Source organism: Bos taurus, chromosome 24, assembly GCF_002263795.3.
Source record: "Bos taurus isolate L1 Dominette 01449 registration number 42190680 breed Hereford chromosome 24, ARS-UCD2.0, whole genome shotgun sequence".
Classification (NCBI taxonomy): domain Eukaryota; kingdom Metazoa; phylum Chordata; class Mammalia; order Artiodactyla; family Bovidae; genus Bos; species Bos taurus.
Genome location: NC_037351.1, coordinates 13,688,845 through 13,706,608, shown reverse-complemented (window position 1 = coordinate 13,706,608; position 17,764 = coordinate 13,688,845). Strand labels below are relative to the sequence as shown.

Sequence of the window (17,764 nt, the reverse complement as noted above, 5' to 3'; positions counted from 1 at the left end):
GTCTTAATGGTAGGAGTTGCAAGGTACAACTTGGCTTTTACTTTGTAGGGGATGTTCCAAGATTCTCTGGATCACTGGACCCCTGAAAACTTCACTAATATATCAAATCCCTGAATCTTTTGAGGTTTCTCTCACTCTCTAGAGAGCATGAATATTATCAAGGTGTTCTGAGTAATTGTCAGTTACTGATAATCACATTTGATAAGCATGATCACATCTATATAATGGGCAGTATGAGATTCCACAGAATGTCCAGATGGTTCAAGTTTCTTTAAGCTCTATTTTGACAGAAAGCAAGAGACTTAAAATGGTTCTGTGTTGGTTTGTAACCTTGTGATGTCTCTGGGTGTAATAAAAACTGAGTCCCATGCATACTGAGGGAAGGAAAGAGGCAGATCATTCCAGAAGGTCTCAATAACATCATACTCTTTCAAGCCTATGTCCTTGAAACAGCTGGTAGTATGGGAAGAGTAGGAAGCCAAAAAGATAAGGAGCCTCCAGCTACATCAGTCAACCAGCAGCCATGTCCTTTCAATGACCTCCTCCAACACTCTCAGGCAAGATCATGACTGTGTATTGTTGTATACAAGTGAAGATAAACTGCTTCTAATCCTCCCTCTTTATAAATACGAAAAAGCTGCGTTTGCCAGGTATATAACTACTAGATAACCAGGGATGTGTAAATCTGCTCTACTAAAGATACCATATCTGATATAGCAGCTATACATGGGCCTACTATTTCCTTAGGTTTTCACTTGTCCACTATCAGTTGCTAAGATGCTTTGGGTTTTTTGTAAGAGCTATACTGGTGAATTAAATAGGGCAAGATAGCACATGTCATCACCGATTTCAGTCTTTGAAAGTGACACTAATCATATCTCTCCCCAGAATACAATGTTGTTTTTTAATTTATTATCTTAACTGAAAGGAAGTTTCAGGTCTTTCAATTGACCTTTCCTACTACACTAGCTCTTACTTAGAACACTAGCTCCAGGAGCTAATATGAGGTTTCTGAGCTGTTATTCGTGTCTTTTCTAATTATACATTTTGAAACTGAAAAGTAATTACTGGGTGGGCCCACAGACATATTGGGCACACTGGGAGGCAGAGCTGGGTCACTACATTTATTACTTAAGCCCCATACTGTGACTCTAACAGGAGAGCACAAGGACTCTGGATCCTCGGTTCTCAGCATTGTCATACACACTGTACATCTTTATTCTTTCTATAGCGTATGGTTATCTGAAAATAGAACCATAATCACTTTTCAGAAGGACTGTAGAGAACATTAATGTGTGCACTTTCTGTTGCATTACTGAATCCTTATTCATTAGGAACTGACCTCTCCCTTAGTTGATGGATTCTGATTCTGAGAATTGACTCAGGTGTGGAAACTGGCCAAGGATTGTGATGTTCCATCCAGTAAATGACCTCTACCTTCTGCTTTTCCATTTTTTATATACTTTTATTATGACTTGTTAAACAACAGTCTTAGTGACTGCCCATCCTGTTCCTAAGTCAGTCCTACACTGACTACTTTTCAACTTTGCTGCCTATCATGGCAGTTTTGACTACCTTGCTTATGGTAGTGAAATGTTACCACCTGGCCTCTACTATTCCAGACTCCAATCATCTCCATTAACAACTGTTCAGATATTTTTGAATCATTGAATTATTGTGATTTCTTCTTTGACTCACTGTAGCACAGTTCTGTAACAATATCTTCTGTTATTAATATCTGTTGAATTTTTTAAACTAGGTTTTTGGAGTTATTTTGTTAATAGTTGCTAGGAATTAAGATATATATCTTAATTTATTTAGGTAAATACTGACTTAATATCTACCAAATATGGTGACTTGGCTTTAAAATATCTCAATTTCTTCAGCTTTCCCAATTTGTACTATTATGATCACATATATCATATCTTTATATGTATAACCTCTAAAATACAGTGTTTTCATTATTTCTTTACATAATCTTATTTTTTTTTAATTATGAGAATTAGAAAATATATTCATATAGTCTTTAATTTACCTATATATTTACCATTTGGGGGTTTTTAATTCTTCCTGTAGATTTAAATTATTATCAGGCCTTATTTTCTTTCAGTGTGAAGGACTTCCTTTGGTATTTCTTATAAGGCATATCTGCTAGCCACAATTTCTTTCAAATTTTGTTTGGGTATGTTTCATTTTTGCATTTTTCAAAACAACAGATTGGCTGGATATAGACTTATTTCATAGCACTTCAAATATGTTCTTCTATGGCCTTCTGGTCTCTATTATTTATGAGTCAGAAATCAACTTTAAATTGTACCATTGATAAGCTATGCATGATGAGTCTTTTCTTCTCTCGTGCAGCTTTCAAGATCTTCTCTTTGTCTTTGTCTTCTTGCACTTTGACTGTGATGAGTCTAGATATTGATATTTGTGTTTATCATATCTGGGTTTCATTGAACTTCTTGGATCTGTAGATTAATATTTTTTCATCAGATTAGAGAGATTCAACAATTATTTATTGCTGTTTAAATTAACTTTATTTTCCAGAACTGTTTTAAATTTACAGAGAACTATTAATATAGAAAATTCATTTATTTTAATACCCTGTTTCCCCTTATAATATCTTATATTATTAAGGTACATTTGTTAAAATTAATAAGTCTAGAAGAAGACATCATTATTGATTAAAGTCCATATGATTTTCAGGCTTCCTAACTGTCTACCTAATGTTCCCTTTCTGTTCCATGACTCCATCCAGGATATCACATGGCATTTAATCTGCATTTCTCCTTAGATTCCTCAAAACTGTGATAGTTTCTCAGACTTTCCTTATTTTTGAAGACCTTGAAAGTTCTGAGCAGTACTTGTCAAGATTTTTCTTTTCTTTTTTTAGAATGTCCCTCTATTAGAATTTTCTGTTGTTTTTCTCATAATGAGACCTTAGTTATGCTTTTTGGGGAAGAAGTCTACAAAAGTAAAGTGCCATTTTCATCACGTATCAATGGCATATAATATTAACATAACTTACCACTGTTGGTGTTGAATTTGATCACCTACCTAAAGAGCTTTGTAAGTCTTCCCCACTGTAGTAACTTTTTTTCTCTTTCCACACTATATTCTTTGGGAGGAAGTTATTATGCACATCCCATACTTAGGAGTAAAGAGTTTTTGTCTCTATCCTTGAAGGAGGAATACCTATATAAATTATTTGGAATTCTCCTGCATAGAAGAATTGTTTGTTATCCACTAATCATTTAGGTAGTCATCTATTTATATCTGACTGGCCTCATGAATATTTATTTTATATTTTGTATTATAATCTGATACTACTTTGCTTATTTTCTATCCCATATTGTTCCAGTTTTGGCCTTTGGAAACTCTTTCAGTTGGTTTCTATGTCCCCTTTGACATAACCCATCACAGGAGGATTTTTTTTTTTAATATTTTCTTTATAGCACGACAATATATTCAAGGCTCATTTGTATATTTCCTGCTTCAGATCTAGAATGTGCCATTTCTTCAAGGAGGCCTGGTTCTCTTTTTGGAAAATGAGATTAGAAACTCAGAAAAGATCTGAGTGCTAGATATATTCTTTGTTACTTGAGTGTCACCTTTTTAGACCTCTCAGTTACCAGAGCAAGGATATACATGTGTATATTCTAGCCCATGAATATATACTTATCTATAAATATTTCCATATGCAACCATCTGTAACTATGTTGTTGTTGTTTAGTCATTTAAGTCGTGTCTGATTCTTTTGCAACCCCATGGACTATAGCCCGTCAGGGTCCTCTGTCCATGGAATTTCCCAAGCAAGAATACTGCAATGGGTGGCCATTTCCTTCTCCAAGGGATTTTCCTGACCCAGGAACTGAACCCACATTTCCTGCATTGGTAGGTGGATTCTTAACCACTGAGCCACCAGGGAAGCCATCTGTATCTCTGTTAAGCTAATTATAAGCTCATCCTGTTATCTCCAACTTCAACCCATTACCTTATGGATCATGCGGGCCTCTTCTACATGCTTATTTGTAAACTGACTGCAATAACGAGAAATGTGATCCTACCATTGACTTTTCATTTGCTTACTTGGGGGAGCCTGGTGGGCTGCCGTCTATGGGGTTGCATAGAGTCAGACTGTGCAACTTCAGCAACTGCTGAAGTGACTTAGCAGCAGCTGCAGCAGCATATATCTATACCAATATCAGAGTTAATATCTACTCCAATAGGATATATCTTTATCAGTTGGAGTATAGTGCTTATGTACACTCTCTTTTGTGTTTAGTTTAATTACAGACTTTAGTTTAGTTACAGACTCCACTCATTTTCAAAGTTGCCTAGATCTTCATGCTTTTCCAAGACCCCATTCAGTGAGATTGTATCATATATTTGTAACGCAGTTAGATTGTTTCATCACATTTATATTCCATATGGGGTTTTCCTAACATCCCCAATTTTTTTTTTAATTTGCATACATTAAGGTATGCTCTTTGTGCTTAAAGTTCAATGAAAGTGAAAGTGTCAGTCACTCAGTTGTGTCCAACTCTTGAATCGTGTCTGACTCTAACTCCAAAGTTCAGTAGATTTTGGCAAGAGCATAGTGTCATATAGCTACAATTCCAGTTTCATATAGAATAATTTTACCATCCTAACAATTCCCTGTGCTTGACCTACTCATCACTCACACTCATCTCCCTGAATCCTGCAGCCACTGATCTTTTCACTGTTTCTATAATTTTATCTCTTCTAGAATGTCAAATAGTTGGAATTACATAGTATATAGTCTTTTCAAAGTCTTTTCAAGTTCTTTCACTTAGCAACATGCATTTATAATTCATCCATGCCTTTTTATGTCTTGATAGTTCATTTTTTTTTTTTATCACTGAATAGTATTCCACTGTGGGGCTTCCCTAGTGGCTCAGATGGTAAATAGTCTGCCTGCAGTGCAGGAAACCCATAGCACTTTGACTTTTTTTCAGTATTCCATTGTATTGAGGAACCAGTTTTATTATCTATTCACCTATTACAGGATATTTTCTTTCTCTGTAGTATCTTTATCTGGTTTGGTATCAGGGTAGTGCTGGCCTTGTAGAATGAGTTTGGAAGTGTTCTTTCCTCTTCATTTTTTTGGAATCATTTGAGAAGGATAGGTATTAACTCTTCTTTAACTGTTTGGTAAAATTCACCAGTGAAGCTATTTGGTCCTTGACTTTTGTTTTTTTGGGAGATTTTTGGTTACTGATTCAATCTTCTTACTAGTAATTGTTCTGTTCAGATTTTCTATTTCATCATGACTCATAATTTCTGTTAATTCTTTGGAAATTTTTACAATAGCTGCCTGAACCTCTTTGGCTGCTAAATCCTATGCTAGATCTAGTCCGGGTCAGTTTCATTTAGTGCTCTTTCTCTCAAGTCTAGGTCACATATTGCTGTTTTTATTTTTTGCATGGTGGTGGTTGGTTTAATCGCTAAGTTGTGTCCAACTCTTGCAACATGGACTGTAGCCTGCCAGGCTCCTCTGTCCATGGGATTCTCCAGGCAAGAATACTGCAGTGGATTGCCATTTCCTTCTCCATGGGATCTTCCTGACCGAGGAATCGAACCCGGGTCTCCTGCCTTTCAGGCAGATTATATACTGACTGAGCTATGAAGGGAGATTTTTTGCATATCCTGTAATATTTTGTTGAAAACTAGACACTCAGTATCCCCAAATAGTTAATATTTACCTCATACACAAACCCTTTGAGATCCTTTACATAAAAATCATAATCACTTGTGTTGATAATACTTAAAAAAATGTTTATAATTGCTTTCTGTCCAAAGACTTCTGCATGCTTATTTAAAAAATATATAGATAAATATGGAGAAGATAGGAAATCATCTCTAATTAAATTTCCTGGAGAAAGCCATTATCTCAACAATTTCAAATGTATCTATTCTATTGCTTGGGGTTCTAAAGTCTATTAAACAGTAAACAATGATACTTGTGCTGCAGAATGAAATGCAAATTATGTTAAAAACACTTCAGTGATTTTTTTTTAATTTTAAAAATTTTAGTAAAACACATAAAATTTGCTTTTGTAACCACTTTAAAGTGTACAATTCAGTAGATTAAGTACATTAATATATATTATATACCCACTGATATACCAAAACCCAGAACTTTCTCATCACCCCAAATAAAGATCACATGATAGGTCTGCAGCTCTATGACTTAAACTAAGGAAAATTGAACTGTATACTTTAAGTTGCTGAGTGTTATAGTATATCAGTTATGTTTCAATAAAGCTGTTTTTAAAATAGGAAATGTTAATAGCAGGAAACAAAATATTAAAAATCTTTGACTTCATAAAGATTTTTATGTAGTAGTAATAATGTAGCAATAATCTAGTAACGATCATTACCAGTAAAATTCTCTAATAGTTTCAATAACAACAAGAAAATGGGACAGATTGTCCTTAAAAGGCAAAAGACATGACATGCTATTTTAATAGACTTCAGATTTCTTGAATGTAATATCAAGTTTATGTCATAAATGACCCCCAGTTCTCATAAACAGTCAACCAAGGCTGCAGTGGGGCAACCAATCTGTTTTTTTCCTGAAGATGAACAAACCCCTAAACTACAAAAAAACACTGCAAGATAAATTTTAAAATGTAAATCAACATTTCACAGATTGATGAAGCTTTAGCTCTGGAAGCCATCTTAGAGATGATAAAATTCAACCTAATTATTTTACAAATAGGCAACTGACACTCATAGTAGATTATGGATTTAGTCAACCGGGTACTATCTAAATCTATAAAGCAGTTAAGCCTGAGGGCAGTGATTGCTATATTTCATTTTTATTTTCCAAAAGCTGTCTTTTTGACAGCTCACTGATGACTCGAATGTTTTATTTATAAATATCCTTTATTTAGCTATTTTAGAAAACATGGAGGTTGAGTAATATTGAGTAATATTGAGTAATATCAAACAAAGCCTTTTGGTTTAGATATTTTTGGTGTCAATTCACAGTGGTCACAACAAAATTGTAGAAGAATGAAATTCTGACTGAGGAAGGTTTCTGAAATCTGACCTGGCTCATGGATGAAATCCCCATGGTACAGAAGGCCCTAACATACCCGTTAGGAAGAAACTCAGTGTGAAAACATAAGATTTTGTCCAATACTTTGAGTAACTGCTAAGCTGCTAAGTCACTTCAGTCGTGTCCGACTCTGTGCGACCCCATAGACGGCAGCCCACCAGGCTCCGCCGTCCCTGGGATTCTCCAGGCAAGAATACTGGAGTGGGTTGTCATTTCCTTTTCCAATGCATGAAAGTAAAAAGTGAAAGTGAAGCTGCTCAGTCGTGTCCGACTCTTAGCGACCCCATGGACTGCAGCCTACCAGGCTCCTCCATCCATGGGATTTTCCAGGCAAGAGTACTGGAGTGGGGTGCCGTTGCCTTCTCCGAGTAAAACCTGTACCTAAAGCGAGAGTGATGTTTCTAAGTGGTAATCTCTTCCCTTGTTCTTTGAAGCTAGCTGGTCGCCAAATTGAAACAGATCTTTTAGAGCCCTGCTGTGCGTATTTTTCGCTTTGATGATTTGTTGTAAAAATACTCCCCAACTAACTAACCCTCTCTTATACCTCGATTAATCTAAGGTAGTGGACATGAATGAAGCTTTCTTTGCAAAAAACCTTGCCAAGTCACAGTATCCTTTTTTTTTTTTTTTTAAATATGAATTCTCATTTACTTTGTGAAGAGTAGATCATGGATGAAGAGAAAAGAACGGTAAAGAAATTAGATTGATTCTGTCAGTACTTAAAGTGAGATGTCTAAAAGTCCCAAGGAGACCGCCTGGAGGGCTTTCAAGGGCATTCCCTGTAATTGTAATTGTGAGTCACACTCAGGCTAAGGGCAGACTTGCAGTGGATCAATTTGAACAGAGAGTCTGCCAAAATTTTTGCCTATAGGCTAGCACTTTAAGGCAGAGGAATTCAAAATAGAAAGTTGCATTTGTTCCCATTAAATGCGGAGCTGTTCAGCATACAGTTTGATTTGAAATTATGCAAATTCAGGACTGGAAAGAAAGAGGGAAAATAGAAGTGGTAGTAAAGTGTGTGAGTGCTAAGTCACGTCAGTCGTGTGTGACTCTTTGAGACCCTATGGACTGTAGCCCACCAGTCTCCTCTGTCCATGGGGATTCTCCAGGCAAGAATACTGGAGTGGGTTTCCATGCCCTCCTCCAGAGGATCTTCCTGATGCTGGGATCAAACCGTGTCTCTTATGTCTTTTGTGTTGGCAAATAGATTCTTTACCACTAACTCTACCTGAGGTGTCTAAAAGATTACTGGAAACAATGGGGGCACCAACTGGGTGGTATCTGAGTGGCTGGCATGATTTAAAGGGACAAATTTATAATAATCATATGTATACATGTTTAATCATGTAAGCATCATAACAGCTATGAAAGATAGGTAAGGCATATATTATTATCCTCATTTTAGGTGAGGCTGTTCAGAGATGAAGTTGCTAGTTTTTGTGAGATCATTGATTTATTCATTCAGGAAGGTGAATTGAAGTGGAAGGAGAAGTCACATCTCCTGTCTGTGAGCCTGTTGGCTTTCCATCTATACCATGTCATCCCATTCATCACGCTAAATAGGGGTTGTGTTTCTTCTAAGGGCTCACAGTAGGGCAGATCCTATAGTCAAACATATTGCTTTTGCCTATTGTCTTTGCAGCAGAAACATCAGTCTGAGAATTTTCTTGAGGGTATCCATTACTCTGGAATATAAACATGATTTGGGGGAAAAGATTTGAGCTGCTTTCAATAATTTGTGGTTAATGAATTGTCTTAGGGGTTTTATGTGTCCCTCTACCACTCACTGATTTGCATGTTAGTGGTCCCTTTTCCATTAAAAGGCTTCTTTCATTTGAACTGTTTTTATGAATAGAGGGCTCTTTCATTTTTCACAGCCTATTTCCTTTTATTGTCTTGATTGCAATTTAACAGAGAGACAAATGACACCAAAAACAGAGATGAAGGAGATGCCCCTGCCTTTCCTTTATTGCTTTTATTAACCTTCGTTCATCTCCTGGCTCAGGCTGTGGGATGTGGACCTTTAGTGCAGGCCATAAACAAACCAACATATCAGAAGCCCTGTGGAAAAGCTTTCTAGGGGGCAGAGTAGTCCTTGAAAGAATATTTGTTTCTAAAATTATGTCTGAAGTTAAAATGACTAGGAATAGCAATTATAATAATAAAAGTTGTAACACTAAGAATTGAGGTGTATGGACAGAAGGAAACTTTTAGTATCTACTAGTATCTGTGATGATAGACAGTATACGATTTTTCTATTTTAAAGATAATATATGAAAGTATTCTTATGATAAGTTTTTAAAGATAGGAGGATATATAGAAAAAAGGTATGATTATCTTTATTTCCCTCTTTCCTCAAACACTACTAGTCTCATAAGAAGCTTCATAAAAACTGGATTTGTATATACATATTTATATTTTCATATTGCTTTGGTATGAATGGGTTCAAAACTTCTGCATATATTATTCAGTGGCATTCCTTTTTATTTATTTGACATTTTCAAAAGACTTATCATTGCCACTTTGTAGAAAATCTCTCTTTTTTAGCAGCATTTCCTACTTGATAGATATTTTTTGGTCTTTTTTACAGTTAAAGCTACAGTGAACGTCCTTGAACAAAAATTTGCTTATAGGATGCACTTCTAGAAGTGGACTTTCTAAGTTGAAAGATGTGTGCAGTTTGGTAGACACTGACAAATTCCCTTCTGGCAGCTGGGCAGCTGTGGGCACCCTACTGTGAGTATGAGTATGACTCAGGTCTCTTTGCATGTTACTTATTTTAATCCTCAGAATACTCTGACAAAGAACTTTAATCCTCCTCTCCATCAACTGAGAATAACGAGTTTCAGAAATATTAAATAAACTTGCATGAGACCATACAGCTACACTGTGGAAGATGAGTTTTATTCATCACACAGGCCCAGTCATTCCCACACTCAGGGCTTTGTAGGCACAAAATGCATATCTAGCTTTGCCACTAGTTGATTTTATGTCTTGTAGAAGTTGTATCATCTTGTCGGTTCCATTTTCCTTTTGTATAAGATGAAGTCAGATGAAGTAATTGAACTAGGTGATTTTAGGGACTCCTTTAGGAGAAGGAGCTGGCAACCCACTCCGGTACTCTTGCCTGGAAAATCCCATGGAAGGAGGAGCCTGGTAGGCTATAGTCCATGGGGTCTCACAGAGTCGGACATGACTGAAGTGACTTAGGAGCAGCAGCAGCAGGGACTCCTTTAGCTTTAAATTTTAAGTGTATTGTGAGGTATATTTTTATTAATAGTAGTGATTCATTTTGGCTAGATTTGATCTTGTTTCTTCAACTTGGAGTTTCACTTTCCTAAAGGGGACAGAATTTGAACTAGGGTTAACCCAAATGATAATATTTGTCACAAGTAAACAAGCACTTCTTCTGGGCCTAGCACTATTCACCCTTCTGAGTGTTAACCTGCATTATTTTATACTGCCCTCTCTGCATTCCAGTGGGTGATATTTTGCTGTTGTTCTAATTTTGCATTCTAGAAAAATGGCAGGGTGAATGAGTAACCTGCCCAAGATCATATGGTGCATAGTGATTGTTTGAACTGAATCAGTCACACTTGACACTAAGTTTGGAATTTTTTTTTTTTTTTTGGCGAGTGGGAGGGAGAGCATTTTTCTGGGGGAAAATGACACAATTCCTTTTTCTGGCAAGACTAAGAAAGGGTCAAAAATAATAAATTTTCTAGACAACTAAGATGCATTCTCTTTAAGCTCAAAAGTTAAAACTTTAAAAGTTTGGGATAAAAATTTCTTTAAAACCCCATTCTTCTGTTTAGTTTTAATTGAACTTAACTTTTGCTTGGGACAGCATCACTTTATAAGTATTCCTTCCTTTAATAGATTCTTGCTCTTGAAAGTAATTTAACTGAATAATCCATTTTTCCTTTTCTCTGAATGATTCAGAATTGTCATGCATTTAGAGCAGTTGAGGCTCTTTTTTGTAGTATATTTCCCTTGCTTTTATGCCAAAGATATGTACTGAAAGCCATTGTGATGTGGAGAAGGCATGGCCGAATGGAGAGGTTATGCCTTTGGGATAGAGGATAATATCACTGCATCCAAACCAGGACATTCTTGAGAGTGAAATGAGACACTATAATTAAGCAGGACAACAGGAATAAAATGCAACTTCCCCATTCAAACTGAGATGTATGGTCACTTTACTTTGGATCAGGTCTTACCCAGTTACTTGCTAGTTAAGGAATCATGGGGTGCAGTGGTAAAGAATACACCTGCCAGTGCAGAAGACGCAGAGATGTGGGCTTGATCCCTGGGTCGGGAGGACTCCCTGGAGTAGGAAATGGCAACCCACTCCAGTATTCTTGCCTGGAAAATTCCATGAACAGAGGAGCCTGGAGTGCTACGTATCCATGGTGTCACACAAAGTTGGACATGACTGAACAATTATGCACACTCGCAGGCACAAGGAATCTTACCACAGAAAGTTACTCAGTTCCTTTGAACCACAGTTTTCTCAGTTGCAGATTGGGCACAAGAGGGCCAAATTGTTGGAAGGATTAGAGAACATTTATGTAAAATTCTCTGCATAGAATTCTTAGCTACCTAGGGTACCCAAGGTAGCTCAGACGGTAAAGCATCTGCCTGTAATGCAGGGGTCCTGGGTTTGATCCTTGGGTCGGGAAGATCCCCTGGAGAAGGAAATGGCAACCCACTCCAGTACTCTTGCCTGAAAAATCCTATGGACGGAGGAGCCTGGTAGACTACAGTCCATGGGGTTGCAAAGAGCTGGACACGACTAAGCAACTTCACTTTAGGGTAGTAGGTAGCTTATGACAGTAGCTGCCTCACAGGCTTGTGAGAGGAACAGAAGTCAAGGGCTTAGTAAGGTGCTTGGCACATGATAACCACTCATTGCCTGATAATGTGATTATCCTTTAGGCTTTATTACTTTACTTCCTGTTTTTGCCTACTTCTGGCTGCTCCCTTCCTACACCTTCTTCTTCATTAGTATTTCCAACCTGGAAAACAAGATAATTAACTTTTTAGTTTTCTGGGAAGCTCTCATTTTTGAGTAAGTTGTGCAAATTTTGTGTAAACTGTGTAAATTTTCGTCTTAACTCCCTAGGGTATCACTTTGGCTGTGTCTACGACCTGAACAATAAAAGCTGTGTGATAACTGACCACTGTAAAAGGAATGCTTTTTGGTGATTCTATGTGTTGGGATATCATAGATTGATAGGTGCTTTTTAGATGTTTAGGTAGTTTAGTTCGATAAAGTTTAATTTCCCATCAAGTCACAAAAAGAGAAAGGTCCTTTCCAAAGCAGTTAAATGGAGTATAATGGAACTTTTATAGCATTTGACAATTAGGTAAAAGCTTCCAGATCGCTAAGGACTGAATAACCTAATTTCTTTGCTTCCTAGGAAAACCAGATGTATTTATAATTGTTAAGATATATTTATGATTAATTTTTATATAAGGGCAACAAATTATAGGAATACACAATATGCTTGTAGTATCAAAGGGACATGTAGGATGAATTAAATGTTGTACTTTTTCTTTGTAGTAAACTCACATTATAATAAATTGCTATTTTCTGTCTTCTCCACTAAAATAGAAGCAGAGATCACTCTGTCTTATTACTGTATCCCTAGCAGCCTCCATGGGCTTTGGCACATAGTAGATTCTCAATATATAATTTTTAAAAATTGTTGAGTGAATGCAAAGTGATGACACAATTAAAGTATAAATAATTGCAATCTAGGTAATTAAGTATTTAGTCTCCTCAACAGTATATGAGAATGTGCATTGACTAAAATTTTGTTTGCTTTCTTCTGTATCTTTTTCAGATGAACTGGTGACCTGTCAGAAGAGATGATCATTTTGGGTAAATAGACATCACTTCAGCATAAATGTGTAAAGAATAATGCTATTTTTCCAGAACAAGGCAACAACTGCTCAAATAAGCTAATGTTATTATTTCTTCAACTCAGTCACATATTTATTAAACGCTTGCTATATGCCAGAAATTTTTTTACATGCCAGGCATATATATTATGGATATCCATATATATATATATGGATATATATCATGCAAAGATGGGCACTATAAGGGGCAGAAATGGTATGGACCTAACAGAAGCAGAAGATATTTTTAAAAAGTAGCAAGAATATACAGAAAAACTATACAAAAAAGATCTGCATGACCCAGATAATCACAATGGTATGATCACTCACCTAGAGCCAAACATCCTGGAATGTAAAGTCAAGTGGATCTTAGGAAGTATCACTATGAACAAAGCTAGTAGAGGTGATGGAATTCCAGTTGAGCTATTTCAAATCCTGAAAAATGATGCTATTATAGTGCTGCACTCAATATGCCAGCAGTGGCCACAAGACTGGAAACAGTCAGTTTTCACTCTAATCTCAAAGAAAGGCAATGCCAAAGGATGTTCAAACTGCCACACAATTACCCACATTCATACACATGCTAGCAAAGTAATGCTCAAAATTCTCCAAGCCAGGCTTCAACAGTACGTGAACCGTGAAACCCAGATATTCAAGCTGGATTTAGACTCAGAGATCAAGTTGCCAATATCCGTTGGATCATTGAAAAAGAAAAAGAATTCCAGGAAAACATCTACTTCTGCTTTATTGACTACACCAAAGCCTTTGACTGTGTGGATCACAACAAACTGGAAAATTCCTAAAGAGATGGGAATACCAGATCACCTTAACTGCCTCCTGAGAAACCTGTATGCAGGTCAAGAAGCAACAGTTAGAACTGGATATAGAATAGCAGACTAGTTCCAAACTGGGAAAGGAGTACATCAAGGCTGTATATTGTCACCCTGCTTATTTAACTTCTATGCAGAGTACATCATGCAAAATGTCAGGCTGGATGAAGCACAAGCTGGAATCAAGATTGCTGGGAGAAATATCAATAACCTCAGATATGCAGATGACACCACCCTTATGGCAGAAAGCAAAGAAGAACTAAAGATCCTCCTGATGCAAGTGAAAGAGGAGAGTGAAAAAGTTGGTTTAAACTCAACAGTCAGAAAACTAAGATCATGGTATCTGGTCCCATCACTTCACGGCAGATAAATAGGGAAACAATGAAACAGTGACAAACTTTATTTTGGGGGGGTCCAAAATCACTGCAAATGTTGACTGCAGCCATGATATTAAAAGACACTTGCTCCTTGGAAGAAAAGCTATGACCAACCTAGACAGCATATTAAAAAGCAGAGATATTACTTTGCCTACAATGGTTCATCTAGTCAAAGCTATGGTTTTCCTGTAATCATGTATGAATGTGAGAGTTGGACTATAAAGAAAGCTGAGTGCTGAAGAATTGATACTTTTGAACTGTGGTGTTGGAGAAGACTCTTGAGAGTCCCTTGGACTGCAAGGAGATCAAACCAGTCAATCCTAAAGGAAATCAGTCCTGAATATTCATTGGAAGAACTGATGCTGAAGCTGAAGCTCCAATACTTTGGCCACCTGATGCAAAGAGCCACCTCATTGGAAAAGACCCTGATTCTGGGAACGATTGAAAGCAGCAGGAGAGGGGGATAACAGAGGATGAGATGGTTGGATAGCATCACCGACTCAATGGACATGAGTTTGAGTAAGCTCTGGGAGTTGATGATGGACAGGGAACCCTGGCGTGCTGCAGTCCATGGAGTCACAAAGAGTTGGACAGGACTCCATGACAGAACTGAGCTGAACTGATATTCCAGACACTGTATACATTTATGAGCTATAGACAAAGATGAAGACAGAGGGTGAGGTTTTTTTTTTTTATAATTTTTTATGATGAGTATTTCAGTTTCCTCTTACAAAATCTACTAAGTATATATGTATACTTAGCATATTATACTGAGTGTGTGTGTGTGTGTGTATACACTACTGAATAACTCAATTTATTGCATGTATGTTTGTGTGTGTGAAGGATATCTTTGTCATCCTGTGTTCCCCACTTCTAATTAAATTGTTAAACTTATTTGTTCTACTACAGTAAATGAGAATATCATGTGCCTTGTTTCTGAAAAATATAATGCTCTGTGGACAGCCATGGTGAATGACTAACAGAAACGCTGGGACACCCTCTTCAGTTTTGCCAGTTTTTGTTGTGTTTGGGTGGAACTGTTTGCAAATACACCAACTCTCAACTGTTCTCATTAATGTGGTGAGCAGAATGTGGGTGGGCAAACGCAGTAGCTAAATATTTACAGTGTGCGTCTTGGCTTTGAGTGTGGTCAGAAACAGCTCCAGCCCGCTTCAATCTCTCCTTCTTTCTTCCTCTCCCAACCTTGTCTCTTTCCCCCACCCACATTTCTTTGTTTCTCCCTCTAGACTTCTGATAGCCCTTTTTTTGGTAATTTATTACACGACCATTTGCTGAGACCCAGTAAATGCTAACACTATGTCTAGGGCAATGCTAGAACTGTCGTTTCTGTAGCACTGGCTCAACAGTTGTGGCACGGGATCAGAGATCAAACCTGTGTCCCCTGCACCGGCAGACTAATTTTTGACCACTGAGCCACCAGGGAAGCCCTGAAAAGTAGACATTTTAAAAATGACAAGGATGGCATTACCTTACCCTGTGGAACTCAGAGCATTTCCAGGAATTTACACAGCCATGATCTCAAATGATATTTAGGTGGAAAAGTTTTTTTTTTTTTTTTTTTATCATTTGTGCTTTGTAGACAAGTTCACATACACACACACACACACACACACACACACACACACACACACACACACAAAACAAAGCAAAAGGGATTGTTTTGTGTTAAGGCCAGAGCACACTGTCAGGATTATAAAAGAAAGATCTTAAAAATAACAGAGTGCAACCACATATGAGGTAAATAAGGCTTCAAAAGATTAAGTATGCTATAGTGCCTCTTATCCACAGGGAATGTGAAGACCCTCACTGAATGCTTGAAACCGTGAAGAGTATTGAACCCTATATCAACTATTTTTTTCCTATACATGCATATCTATGATGAAGTTTCATTTATAAATTAGGCATAGAAATAGATTAACAACAATAAGCAGTAATAGAACAATTATAACAATATACTGTAAAAATTTATGTGAATGTGATTTTTCTCTCAAAATTCCTATCTGTACAGACATACCTTGGAGATATTAGGATTCAGTTCCATACCACATAAAGCAAATGACTCAAATAAAGTGAGCCACATAAATATTTTTTGCTCTCCCAGTGCATGTACAAGCTATGTTTACACTAAATGTTTACAGTCTATTAAATATGCAACAGTTTTTTGTCTAAAAAATGTACACACCTTAATTTAAAATGACTTTATTAATAATACCATCTGAGTCTTCAGTGAGTCACAGTAGCAACATCAAAGGCCACTGATCACAGATCCCTATAAAATATATTGTTATAACTACCCACTTGGCAGATGATGGAACTGAGGCAGTAAGAAGCTAAGTAACTCCCAAGCAGTGAACAGGAGCAAAGATTTGAGCTCGAGTAGTCTTACTGTACATCTCATTGTACCCAGGATGTGATATTTGAAATAGAAGAATGTAGGGGAGAAACATTCTAGCTAGAGTTAAAGCAGAGTTCAAAGGCTTGGAGGCTGTAGAGTTCTTAATTCCTTTAGAGGTTTTAGGAAGTTCACTGTAGGGGGTTGAGGTAGAGGTGTACTTGCCCCTGATAGGTGCAAGCGGAGCTCAGCCATGAGGCCTGGGCCCTGACTGGCCACACTGAGTAGCACCCCACCTCAGCAGCTGGAAGCTATTGAAAGCTCAAGCAGGGAAGAAATATGATCAAACTTGCTTTTAGAATGATCACGTATTAATCAGTCAACAAAGTGACTGAGGTGAGTTCAGCTGGTTTTGAGATCCTTGACCCTATGGCCATGATTCAGCTATACATTTCTTGCAGTGAAAAGGAACGGCCCTCAAATGGAAACCATTGCTCATTGCTACAGGGAGTTAATAAAATCTCTTGAGGCCAAGAAAGGCGAGTCACACAATTTAAGAACGTTCATTCCCAGCTGGCAGCCACTGTGATTGACTTGTGAGTGTGGGTGTTTGCCAGCTCTGCCTTCATCGGCAGTATATTGCTTCACTGCCCCTTCATAAAACTTTCTGTTTATTTTGTGGGAAGGTAAAGTGCTTGACAGACCTTATCCAGCAGGAAAATAAAGAAACAGGAGGCTTTAAATTTTCATCATATTCAAGAAGCCTCCAAACAAACACAAACTCAGATTTGAATCTTGGAAAACTGGGGACCTACCTGGGCATGCCTTTAGCTGTCTTCCTCTCCCTTCCCATTTCTCTTTCCCACTTCTGTGACATCCTTTCCCTTCCAATTGTTTAATCTCTGAGTCCTACCCTCCAATGGATTAACAGTTCTCATATTGCCAAAATCTCACACTACATTTCCCCAGGGGAGGCCTGCCCTTTCCAGAACTGTCCACCTTTTAAAATTACATCCTTCCATTTCTAGTTATAGCCATGACACTCCTCTGGGGTTGAACTCAAACATGTGTTAGGAGGACAGCAATTTAATTAAATTGCATCCACTAAGATATGAATAATTTGTAACCCCCGATCTCATGTCTCCAATCATCCCAGGTATGTTAGAAATGTAATGAAAGAAATGTATTTATGCTATTGACTACAACAGTG

General features: G+C 37.3%; 1 non-coding gene across 1 annotated transcript; it reads right to left on the bottom strand.

Annotated features, from left to right (window-relative positions):
- Window positions 1–6,490: 6,490 nt before the first annotated feature.
- LOC112444213 (small nucleolar RNA SNORD113/SNORD114 family) lies at window positions 6,491–6,563 on the bottom strand. The gene has a single exon (XR_003032472.1). It is a non-coding gene; the product is annotated as a small nucleolar RNA SNORD113/SNORD114 family (small nucleolar RNA).
- Between the last annotated feature and the right edge of the window lie 11,201 nt (window positions 6,564–17,764).